This window comes from Ursus americanus, chromosome 3, assembly GCF_024610735.1.
Source record: "Ursus americanus isolate L20-20 chromosome 3, mUrsAme1.1.p, whole genome shotgun sequence".
NCBI classification, from domain to species: Eukaryota; Metazoa; Chordata; class Mammalia; order Carnivora; family Ursidae; genus Ursus; species Ursus americanus.
In genome coordinates, this window is record NC_142129.1 from 14,822,506 (window position 1) to 14,835,416 (window position 12,911).

Here is a 12,911-nt window from a genome sequence, read left to right on the forward strand (position 1 = left end):
CTTTTTCAAAGACGAGTTTCCTGGGAAAGTCATGTTGAGGGACCACTTCCGATTTGGACCGTGTTGGGCTCCATAGCAACCCAGGGAGCTGACTGGCACGTGATCTTGGGCGTCGGGTCTCAGGGAAGCTTAAAAAGAATAGCTGAACCGAGGAGTTGGCGTTTATAGGTGGGAGTTCGCCCAAATACAATTTCGTATCTACATAGATAAACATAATAAGGAACTGTAATACATATATGTTGATTGGACGACTTAATTTACCTACTTTACTCCTGAACCGAGTTAATACGGCTGCAGGAGGATGAAATCACCGCATTGGGGAATGTTAGAGCTGGAAGGAATCTTAAAGAACATGCAGTCCAGCCTTTGTAACCGAACCGAACGAGAGTTCGTCCACCCGATGGACAGCACGCCAGTAACAAATGACACGGAGCTTTTGCGGGGAAGAAAGGCTATTTACTGATGTGTCGCCACCCAGGAGAAGGAGGGAATTAATGCTCAAAAGTCCCAAACTCCACAGTGCCTTACAAGCAGAGTTTTTAAAGGGTGAGAATTCAGGGTAAGGGTCTCAGGGCCTTGGGTCATGCTGATTGATTACGGATTAGGTCAGTTACATTTCTTTTCTTGATCATCTTATCCCCTCTGGCGTCTCCCAGTCTGGTTTCGGTGTGATTGTAGCGAGGTGGTCGTTCTGCTTTAGGGGCTTGGAACTGCAAAACATTCTGAGCAGTTTGCTTTGGTGATGTCATCTCTAGAGTACAAAGTTCTACATCCTGTAACTATCGCTAAGCTGCAAATTATTATTTTTTTCTTGCATACATGGCACATTATGTTTGTTATCTCAGCATCCCACAGACTTTTTGGGAGGCAATTTTATATTATTTCCTGAGGCATTTTTACAGGTTTCTTTTACAGTAACTAAGGACTACATGGCTCTGGCCAGAGGCAGCTGTGAGCAATATGTCTAAACTGTGGGGTCTGTTGGCTCTTGCATCCCGACTTTCACCCTGAGGATTAGCAGACTAAGGAACCAACATCTGGAGCATTCTTCCAAGTGTATAGGTAGTTGTGGCATAGTTGAATTACATTACATACCACTCTATACAACTAGCCCTATAGAGACTCATGTATACCATAAGCTCATAAAGGCTACGGATAGTTTCCTAGATTCTTTCCCATCCTCCTAATCTCCAGCCCTTGCCACTACCACCCATCACTTGGAGAATAAGTAAATGACTACATACCTTAATTCACTGATACATACACTTTTGTATACATGCAGATGTCCTTATATTCAGAGATGGGAACATGCATAGACTTAAGAAATGCACAAATTCACCAGCACTATACTTATATTTCTTTTGGTTCCAAATATTAGAAATATCTCTACTTTTGGTTGAATTTAAAGCAAAATTATTTTTCAGCTCTTCTTCCAGAAGTCGACATATTTTTGTAATTGCTTTATTCCAATATCATACAAATATTAAACTCATCCTTTTAAACCATATAATTCACTGATTTTTTAGTACAAGTATCCCCTGCTTTTTGAAAGTTCATGTTTTGCCACTTCGCTTTTATGGAAAACCTGCAGTAGTAGCTGCTTTTGCTAACTGGAAGAAATCTGAAGAGGGTTTTCGCTTTTACAAAGAAAAGGGAAAATAGCATGCAGCATTTGTTTCACATCAAGAGGGGCAGCTCGCACCTGAGCAGCAAGAGTGGCGCTGCCAAGCTCCTTTACTGGGAACCACACTCAGCATCCCAGCAACAAGCCACCTGAGCTTTAAATTGTGTCTGTGAGCCTCCCTGCTTTATCTAGATTTATTCCGTGCATCTGTTAGCAAGATATGTCCTAAGGTATCAGAAAAGCCTAAGAGAGGTGATTATTTGAATCTAGGAGAACTCAAAAATTTTCCCATATAAATTAATAGTAATTGCTGCTGCTGCTTCTTCTTCTTTTTTAAGATTTATTTATTTATTTTAGAGGGAGAGAGTGTGTGTGCCCAAGCAGGGGGAGGGGCAGCGGGAGGGAAACTCAAGCAGATTCCATGCTGAGCTCAGAGCTTGATGCAGGGCTCAATCCCATGACCCTGAGATGAAGACCTGAGCTAAAATCAAGAGTTGGTTGCTCAACTGACTGAACCCCTCAGGCACCCCAGTAGTAATTGCTTCTTTGCTTTAGGACATTTTAGCTTACAAAAGGTTTCACAGGAACACTCTATGTTTCAGATAGCGGGAGAACCTGTATTCACAGAGTTGTGCATCCATCACCACTATGAGATTCCAGAAAACATACATCATCCCAAAAAGAAACCCACATCCATCGGCAGTCATTCATCATTTCCCTCCACCCTTTAGCCTCTGGCAACCACTAATCTATTTTCTATCTCAATGGATTTACCTATTCTGAACATTTCATGTAAATGAAGTCACACAGATTTCCACATACCATATTTTGAAATACTGAAAAATTTTAAGTCAGTCTAGCAAACTGTCAGGTAAAATGTTTTTATCCTCCTATCTTTTTTTTTTTTTAAAGATTTTATTTATTTATTTGACAGAGAGAGAGACAGACAGCGAGAGAGGGAACACAAGCAAGGGGAGTGGGAGAGGAAGAAGCAGGCCCCCAGCAGAGGAGCCTGATGCGGGGCTCGATCCCAGAACACCGGGATCATGCCCTGAGCCGAAGGCAGACGCTTAACCGCTGTGCCACCCAGGCGCCCCTATCCTCCTATCTTGACAAATATACCATCATGAAGAAGGTCAGGTTGCAGTTTAGAATTCTCAGACTTCCCAGAATTCTGTTGCTGGAGATGGCAGTGTGGAGAGAGTCAGCCCTAGCCCTCAGCTGCAAGAGCACCTTGGCTCCATGACCTCTTTACCCCTGGTGAAGCTGGAGCCAGAACGCATAGCTCACAGCAGGCTCCTCTCACCAGGGTTTAAGGGCAGTATTGCCAGTAATGGTATAAACAACCCTGTAGGTCTTGCTCAATCTGTTAAAATGATCTCTGATTTCCTGAGTTTGGGATACTTCTTTAAGCCTCTGAATTCCCATCGAGGCTGTTTGAACTGTAGCTGTAATTATGAAGGGAAGAATATGGCCTATTGAGTGTACTTGAGAAGAAGCTATTATGCCCAACTACGGCTGAATTTAAGGTGTTATGAAACCTACGATAAGATAGACACACAAAAGCTGATTGCATGGGTAAGAGGCAAAGTTGGAACTGGCAACTTTATTGCAGTTGCAATAGAACAGAAGTTTCTGAGAGACTGAAAAAATAACCCAGACTGTGATGATGGTTGTGTGACTATGTAAATTTACTAAAAATGATGAATTGTACACTTTAAACAGGTAGATTTTATGATACATAAATTGCACCTTGCCAGATCTATGGGTTTTTAACAAAGATTTATTTATTTATTTTGGAGAGAAAGAGAGAGCACCCTGCATTGGACTCCACACTGGACATGGAGCCTACTTTTAAATAAATAAATAAATAAATTATAAATAAAAAGTTGGAGAGATAAATTATTAAAAATCAAATGGTAAAAAAGAAGAACCCTCAGCATTTCTGTTACAGAACCACAAAGACTCTGAATAGTCATCAGCTCTACTGAGTGCTATTAGTTTTGTTGTCTTTTGTTCACTAGTTTCATGAATAGTCCACTTTACCACCAAAAAGAATTTTTAAAAACCAAACTTTAGGGGTGCCTGGCTGGCTCAGTCAGTGGAGCATGCTGATTCGATCTCAGGGTTGTGAGTTTGAGCCCCATGTTGGGTGTAGAGATTACTTAAAAATAAAATCTTAAAAAAAAACCCAAATTTTATTCCACTCCCTTCACTAGGTGATCTGGGCTTATGGAGAAAGGACCTTGTTTGACTGCTCTAAGCAAGAGCAAGATGACTCTTGGATTATGCATTTGAAAATATACTCTTTAAAGAAATATGTTTTTCAATTGTTTTAAAATAACTTATTTTTTCTTATTACAAAAGTACTCCATACTCATCATGGAAATTTTGGAACATATTGAGAATTAAAATGAAGAAAATAAGTTATCTATAAATTTATAACCAAGAAATGACACCTTTTAACATTTTCCTTTTTAAAACGTGAGTTAGGGATGTCTAGTTGGCTTGTTCATTGGAGTGTGAGACTCTTGATTTCAGGGTTGTGAGTTTAAGCCCCATGTTGGGGATAGAGCCTACTTACAAAAAAAAAAAAAAAGTGATTTAACCAGTAGTAACAGGTAATATAGTCATGGCTGAGCTGCTGATAAATTGGAAAACTAGATAATAGGAAATCTGTGGGTAGTAATTGTTGAAATTAGGTGATGAGTATGTGTTTATTTACCATTCTATTTTTATATAGAACATTTCCATAATCAAATTTTATTTTTTATTTTTTATTTTTTTTAAAGATTTTATTTATTTATTTGACAGAGATAGAGACAGCCAGCGAGAGAGGGAACACAAGCAGGGGGAGTGGGAGAGGAAGAAGCAGGCTCATAGCGGAAGAGCCTGATGTGGGGCTCGATCCCATAACGCCAGGATCACGCCCTGAGCCGAAGGCAGACGCTTAACCGCTGTGCCACCCAGGCGCCCCTATTTTTTTTTTTTTTTTTTTTTAAATTTTATTTATTTATTTGAGAGAGCAAGAGAGGAAAAGAGCATGCGGGGTGTGGGGGTGCAGAGGGAGAGGAACAAGCAGACTGCGTACTGAGTGCAGAGCCCCATGTGGGGCTCCATCCCACGACCCGGAAATCATGACCTGAGCTGAAATCAGGACTCGGGCACTTAACTCACTGAGCCACCCAATTGCCCCCAAAATCTAAATTTTAAAAGAGACATCTGTTTGAAAACTCCCAATTTCTTACGTGTGAACAAATTTTTAACTGGTATGAGTTAGAGACGCAGGAGTCCATATTTATTCCAACATGCAAAGTAACGTGCATTTATACCCATTAAAACTAAATGGCTTTGTCTATATGAGATTACTGAGAAAAATAATTGTCAACCTCTGATTGCTAATGTAATTATTTATTTGGTGGAGAGAGAATGGCAAATTAGAAAGCAATATAGGGGCGCCTGGGTGGCACAGCGGTTAAGCGTCTGCCTTCAGCTCAGGGCGTGATCCCGGGCGTTATGGGATCGAGCCCCACATCAGGCTCCTCGGCTATGAGCCTGCTTCTTCCTCTCCCACTCCCCCTGCTTGTGTTCCCTCTCTCGCTGGCTGTCTCTATCTCTGTCGAATAGATAAATAAAATCTTTAAAAAAAAAAGAAAGAAAGCAATATAAACATAATAAAATGTAAACAGGACAAATACGAGGGGTTGCGATCCATTGAGCCCTGAGAGAAGGGACTCAGTGTCAGCCCGCTGCTGAGGTGAAGAATCCTGGGAAGATTCCTTTCAGTTCATCCCCTACCGCTGAAGGCAGCCAAAAACAAGAGCTGAAGGTAACATAGGATCCGGTGCCCTTTCTTTCTTTCTTTGGTTTGTGTGGTTTTGAGTCAGCAGAACCTGGATTTAAACTCTGCCTCCCCTGTTTCCTACCTGTGTGACCTTGAGCAGGTTACTGAACCTCTATGTGTTTTAGGTTTATTCCTCTGTAAATAAAGGAAATAAAATCCACCTCACAGATTTGCTCAGGACTCACCCGAGATCATTTATAAGCAAAAGGCAGTATAACGTAGTGGATAAGTGGGTAGCCTCAGGAGACAGACTACTTGGGTTCAGTTCTTGGTTCTGTCACTTGCTTTAGCTGTGTGACCTGGGCAGGTAACTTCACCTCTTTGGACTTCAGTTTCTCACCTGTAAAAAGAAAATGATAATAGTAGTATCTACCTCCTAGGTTCATCGGTTATGAAGGTTAAATGAATTGTATATAGAAAGCATTTAGAATAGTGCTGGGTCGGGGTGCCTTGGTGGCTCAGTTGGTTAAAACATCCAACTCTAGATTTTGGCTCAGGTTGTGATCTCAGGGTTGTGGATTGAGCCCTGCATCGGGTGTGCTGGGTGTGCCAGTGCATGAAGCTTGCTTGGGATTCTCTCTCTGCCCCTCCCTGCCTCTTAAAAATAAAATAAAAAAAAAAAAGAATAGTGTGAGGTGCACTGTAAATGCCTTTATATATGCTTCAATCTTCATATTTTTTTATTGAGATATAATTTGCATGTGATGAAATTCACTATTTTAAAATACACAATTTAGTGTTTTTTTTAGTATATTCATAAAATTGTGCATCATCATTATCTTATGTTATTTTATTTTTTAAACGATTTTACTTATTTATTTGAGACAGAGAATGAGCGAGCAAGAGAGCATGAGCAGTGGAGGAACCGAGGGAGAAGGAGAGGCAGACTTCCCACTGAGCAGGGAGCCTGACGTGGGACTCTATCCCGGGACTCCAGGATCATGACCTGAGCTGAAGGTAGACGCTTAACCGACTGAGCCACCTACGTGCCCTCCATTACCTAATTTTAGAACATTTTCATCACCCTGAAAAGAAACCTTTACCCATTAGCAGTCACTCTCCATTCCCCTTTTCCCTCCTAGTCCCTGACAACCATTAATTATTTTCTGTCTGTATGGATTTGCCTATTCTGGACATTTCATAAAATGGAGTCATGCAGCATGTAGTCCTTTATGTTTGGCTTCTTTCACTTAGCATGTTTTTTTTAAAATCTGTTTTTTATTTTTATTTTTATTTTTATTTTTAAATTCTACATCCAATGTGGGGCCTGAACTCATGACCCTGAGATCAAGAGTCACATGCTCTACCAACTAAGCCAGCCAGGTGCCCCTTTCATGTAGCATGTTTCTAAGGCTCATCCATGTTATAACATACACTAGTACTTCATTCCTTCTGACAGCTGAATAATGTTCCATTGTATGGACATGCCATGTGTTAGTTTAAGCCTTCATATTATTTCAAGCACATAACACGTAGTAAATGCTTAGAACCTGGTTGTCTTGTCACCTAGTGCCTTGGGGTTCAGGGCACAGCCTAAATCGTGTTCCATCCCAGGTGGAATAGTACCCGAGGAAGAAGCCCAAGCTATGAATACCTACCCGGATGCAGTCTGGTCCTGGGCCTCTCTTTGCATGCCATGCACAGTGCTGCCTTGACCTTCCGTACACGAGTCTCAGAAACCTCAGGTTCCCTGTTCTCTCTCTCCAGCCACACACAACCTGGTAAGTGGTTCTAGTTCCCAGTCCCTCTCATCTGCCCTCTTCACTTAATCCATGGTTTTAGTTCTCCTCTGGACCCGTTTCCTTAAACTGTCCAATCACTTTGTGTTTAGGACTTTTGTTACAGCATGTGTTTGTGTATATTATATTAATTATCTATTGCTGCATAACAGCTCATCCCCAAACTGAACAGCTTTACAATCAATATTCTTTTTTTTTTAAGATTTATTTATTTATATTAGAGTGAGCAGGGGGAGGGCAGAGGGAGAGAGAGAGAGAAGGCGGGAGAAAGGGAAAGAAGCAGACTCCCCACTGAGCGCAGAGCCCAATGTGGGGCTCGATCTCACAACCCTGATATCATGACCTGAGCCAAAACCAAGAGTCAGATGCTCAATGGACTGAGCCACCCAGGTGCCCCTATAATCAGTATTCTTATCACACATGGTTTCTGCCAAGCAGCTCAGCTGTGTGGTTCTGGCTCAGAGTTTTTCCTGAGGTTGAAGTCAAACTGTCAGCTGGGACTATACTCACTGGACATCTTGCCTGGAGCTGACGGATTCCATTCCAAGGGGCTCACCCACCTGCCTGGCAAGTTAGTGCTGGTTGTTGGTGGGAGGCCTTCGTTACCTGCCACATGGACCTCTCCATAGGGCTGCTTGATGGTCCATACAACATCATGACTGGCTTCCCCAGAGGGAGTGATGGAAGCACGAACAAGGAGGAGGTCACAATGTTTTTTGTGAAGTACCCTTGGAACTCAGACTGTCATTTCTGTAATATCCTGTTGATTACACAGATCAGTCCTGTTTAGTGTGGGAGGGGACTACATACGGGTGCAAATGCGGGAGGAGTCAGCCTACTGCATTGGGCCACTGTCACCAAATCAGCCCCACCTCTGGATTACTACCGCCTATTGCATCTGCTTTCAGACTAGCGTCACCAGGTGAAGGTTTGCAGCCTGAAGTTCCTCATTTGAATACCACCAAAGCAGGAACTGTAAATTCATCCTCACGGAGAAAAATGGTCCTTCTCACGCTCAGGTTGACCTGTCCGCCTGCACCTACCTAAAGCCCCATCCTTTCCCAGTTCAGGAAAATCCCCTCTGCTTGCTCCATACCTTTGCCCTCCCCTGTCTGGTGACTAATGCCTCCCTTGACTTCCAACATCTCCTAGAGAACATCTGTTTGCCATGGACTTTGGACATTCCATCTGACTCAACCCTCTGATGTTTATGTACTTTTAATTTCTATGACTTAGCATAGCTGACTCACCACTGCCGGGTGCATATTTTGCTTCCCTCTCTGATTGGTGGTTCAGTTTTCATGTAGCCTGGTATCACACTAACACGCCCCAGCAACTGCAGCTTTGCACTCTCCCCAGATTTATTCCTTTGAAATGTTCACATTTACCCAGATCATCCACTAAAACAACAGCAATAAACAAGCAAACAACAAAAAAAATCTCTCTCTCTGGCTACCTGAATAATTTCTCACCCCTTCCCCCTGTCCCCTGTCCCTCCCCACTTCTCTCTTCTCCTTTCCTGTCAGTCCTCTAAAATGAGCTATCTAGGGGCACTCTCAGTTGGTAAAGCGTCCAACTCTTGGTTTCTGCTCAGGTTCCTGGGATCAAGCCCAGTATTGGGCTCTGTGCTCAGCGTGGAGTCTGCTGAAGATTCTCTCTCCCTCTCCCTCTCTACCCACTCACACTCTAAATAGATACATAAATAAAATAAATAAATAAAATGAGCTATCTTTTTTTTTTTTTTTAAGAGAGAGAGCGCTTGTGAGCTTGGTGGAGGGGGGGAAGTGATAGCCCATGAAGAGTGATGTTGAGATGCCTAAATCTTTTTGGGGTACAGTAGATGAAAGGATTAAAAGAGTCAAAAAAGGGGGGAGGGGACACCTGGCTGGCTCAGTTGGTGGAGGATGCGACTCTTGATCTGAGTGTTGTGAGTTAGAGCCCCACGTTGGGTGTAAAGATTACTTAAAAAAAAAAGATTCAGAAAAGTGGATCCGTTGTGTTAGGCCAGCAGAAGACCCACCCAGGGATTAGGCTCAGAGGAATCCCATTTATCAGGGCTATCAGGAGTGCACTGGTGAGAGGGACGCTGACATCACTAAGAAGCTCGGTGGTGCTTTCCCTGTAGGACATAACTGATGGAAGGAGGGGCTGTCCTAGGACTTGGCTCACTGATAGGGATGGGGATGATAGGACCCTGATGTAATATACCCCACATGATGGCCCTTAACTACAGAAGTCAGGGGTTTGTAAATTCAGAGTAGCAGCCAGTGGTCCCGACCAGTGGCAAGTTTCAGAGATTTTGAACAGAACAGAATTTCCCTAGGAGGAAAGTAGATGGGTAGCCAGTGAAATACTGCTTCCCATGTATTATCCAAAAAGAACAAGGATTAATAAGCAGGACAGTGAGGAAGACAGTCATCCCAATAAAAGTTCACAATTCCTTGCCCAGTTTCCATTCCTGAACCTGTGTTCAGACATAGAAACCAGGGACCAAAAATGTGGCCAGGTCCCCAGGGAGAAGGACCTAAACACTATGGCAAGAATGAACTGTAATAGTTGCTCCAATCCTTCCCCAAAGAGATCTCAACATGTATATGGATGACAGAACACTGGGGAAAGGGAATGTGAGAAGGTGGAGGAACCGTAGAGTATCCTCCAAACTGGGAAGGCACTTTGAGACCAAAACATGCAGCAGGCAACTCCATATGGTTCACACAGAGTTTTATTCTGGTGACTTATGGACGGGGGGTCGGGCTGGTGACGATCCGAGGCTAAGCAGCTATTCTCTGCAAAGATTTAATTCATGGATTTTATAAAGAGAGGGGATGTGAGAGAGAGCATAGCGGTAGGATAAAAATGTATACATTAACATGATTAATTACTAACAGTAGTTATCCTCCTGGTATCTCTGTACTTCAGGAGGGGAATATTACGTAACCAATTGTCTTGTCTCTCTGTTAGTGAGCTGGGGACCGTGACAGATCTCCCAGTGCTCTCTCTGCAGGATGTGATCACAGAAATGTACCTCATTTTATAGGGGGCTAGGAACAAGTGGTGCTGGACTGGCCATTGAGCTGACATAGTTAAGATGGCGGGCCAAAGATAGAGTCACTCTGGCCATACCAGACATTTGGATGACTGTTGTGTACTAGGTCATAGGTCAACTGATACCCTGAGACCTGAAGGCCCCCTTGTTAGAATGAGGGCAAATGGATTCCTGAAAAGAACCAACTCATGGTGAGTCTTCTGGGTCTATGGACTCACTGGTTGTCATTTCCCTCATCCCTAAATGTGTAGTTGCGACTGACATTCCTGGAAGTTGGACTAACCCTCACATTACTTCCTTGTCCTGTAGCATACGGGTTATCACAGTAGAGAAGGCCAAATGGAAGCAGCTGACGCCACACCTGACCCCCCCAGGCCAATATCGTATCCATAAAATAGCATTGCATTCCAGGAGTGGGGGGGCAGAGATTAGTGGCACTCTAAGATATTGCAAAGATGAAGAAATGTTGCTATCTCTGTTTAACTGGCCAGTGTTGACCCTGCAGCCACTGGATGGACCCTAGAAAATGACCACAGACTACTGGGAGGAAGTAATCTCGGTCAATACCAGCTGTGCCAGACATGATGTCTCAACTGGAGCAGAGCTCTGCAGCCTCAGGTATGTGGTTTGTGGCCACTGATTTGGCAAATGCATTCTTCACATCCCATTCAGGAAAGAGGATCAGACGTAGCTCATATTCCCAGGGTGGCTCAGTCAGTTAAGCTTCTAACTCCTGGTTTCAGCTCAGATTGTGATCTCAGGGTCATGAGATTGAGCTCCATGTGGGGCTCCGCACTCTTTGTGGAGTCTGCTCCAGGATTCTCTCTCTCCTTCTGCCCCTCCCTCTGCTCACGAGTGCTCTCTGTCTCACTCAAATAAATAAATAAGTAAAAATTTTAAAAAAGAGAAATAGTTCATATTCCCACAGAATGGATAACAAGCATTTACCGTTTGCCATAGGGCTATGTTCACTCTTCGGTCTGCTGTCGTGATACAGTCGGAAGAGAACTAGAGCATTTGGACTTCCCACGTAACATCACGTTGACCCATTACATGGATGATATTGTGCTGCTTGGGCAGGATGATCCTACAAAGATTTGGTGACCTGCCACTTCACCAAAGATTCTAGAAGTCTGATGGTCAGCAGCATGCTGGGACATTTCCTTCTAAGTAAAAGACAAGTTGTTGCATCTCCTATCCCTTACTGGAAAGAAGGAAGCCCAAAGCCTGTTAGGAATCTTTGGATTCTCGAGGAAACACATTCCACACCTAAGAACAATCCTGCTGCCCAAGCACTGGGTTCCATGAAAAGCTGTTGGCTGTGAGTGGACCCAGAGCAGGAAGTAGCTTCACAGTAGGTCCAGGCTGTGATACAAACAGCCCTTCCATTTGAATTGTGTAATCTAGCAGAGCCTCTAGTGTTGGGGGAGTCAGTGATGGAATAAATGTGGCATTTAATGCAAGTCCCAGTAGAAGAATCACAATGTAGACCCCTGGGATTATGGAACAAGCTCATGCCAACTGTGGTGAAGAATTACACTCCTTCAGAAAAGCAGCTCCTAGCTTGGCACTGGGCCCTGGAATAGGATGTGTCCAATAGGACACATCAAGTCATAAAGTCAGGCAGGCCTAGCATTAAAGCCATCATAAGATGACACCGGTATCTCTGGGACTGAGCACAAGCAGGACCAGAGGGTACAGGCAAGATGCAAGAGTCCATAGTGCTCATAGCCCACATGTCCATGTCACTCACTGTGCTTGTCCCCGCACCCCTGCCCTAGCTTACATCTATGGTCGTATGAGGAGGTCCCACATAACCAGTAAGGAGGAAGGAAAAGCCCAAGCTGAGGGTTATGAATGAACATCTCAGGATGCAGTGCAAGCTGAAAATGGTGGCTGTAGTATAGTCTCACTTGGGGGGAGGTCTTGAAAAACAGTGGTGGAGGAAAATCTCACCAGTGGGAAGAGCTTTGAGATGTGCACCTGGTCATCCACTTAGTTTGGAAGAAGAATGGCCCAAAGTTAGAACATCTGTGTGCTCATGAGCAGTGATGTGGCTGGCGGGTGGAGCATCAGAAAGAAAGACGTTGGAAAATCGGAGGCAAGAAAATCTGGAATAGAAGTATGTGGATGAACATATAGGAGTGGACACAAATGGGGTGTCATTTGTGTCACATGTTAAGGCCCATGAGTATCTATTACAAAAGATGTGCCAACTAGACAAAATAACTTGACCAATTAACCTAGGCAATCTTTGTCAGAGCCCCCTCTACCCTCACTGTTGCATATGGGTACCTGAACGAAGAAACTATGGTGGCAGAGATGGAGGGGAGACAAAAACCTAACAGCATGGATGGTCATTTACTAAAATATAGCTACTGCTCCTACTGAATGTCTAATCTGCCAGCCATAAAGACCAACGCAAAGCTGTCTTCCTTCAGGAGACCAAGGGGATGCTTGGTGACCTGCTGACTACACTGGGCCCCTTTTCTCCTGGAAGGGTCAGCTCTCACAGGAACAGACACTCATTCCAGGTATGTGGTTGCCTTTCCTGGCTGCAGGGACTCAATAGCACCATTCTCTGGGGGCTTAAATATCACCTGGTCTACACACATGGGATTTCACATAGCTTTGCATCTGACCAGAAGACCCTCTTTA

The 12,911-nt window shown here is 43.6% G+C and overlaps 1 long non-coding RNA gene across 1 annotated transcript; it reads left to right on the forward strand.

Moving 5' to 3' along the window:
• The first annotated feature begins 97 nt into the window (after positions 1-97).
• LOC123788897 (uncharacterized) lies at positions 98-12,877 on the forward strand. The gene is made up of 4 exons (XR_006778596.2): positions 98-546; positions 7,023-7,189; positions 10,745-10,871; positions 12,695-12,877. It is a non-coding gene; the product is annotated as an uncharacterized LOC123788897 (long non-coding RNA).
• Positions 12,878-12,911: the final 34 nt, after the last annotated feature.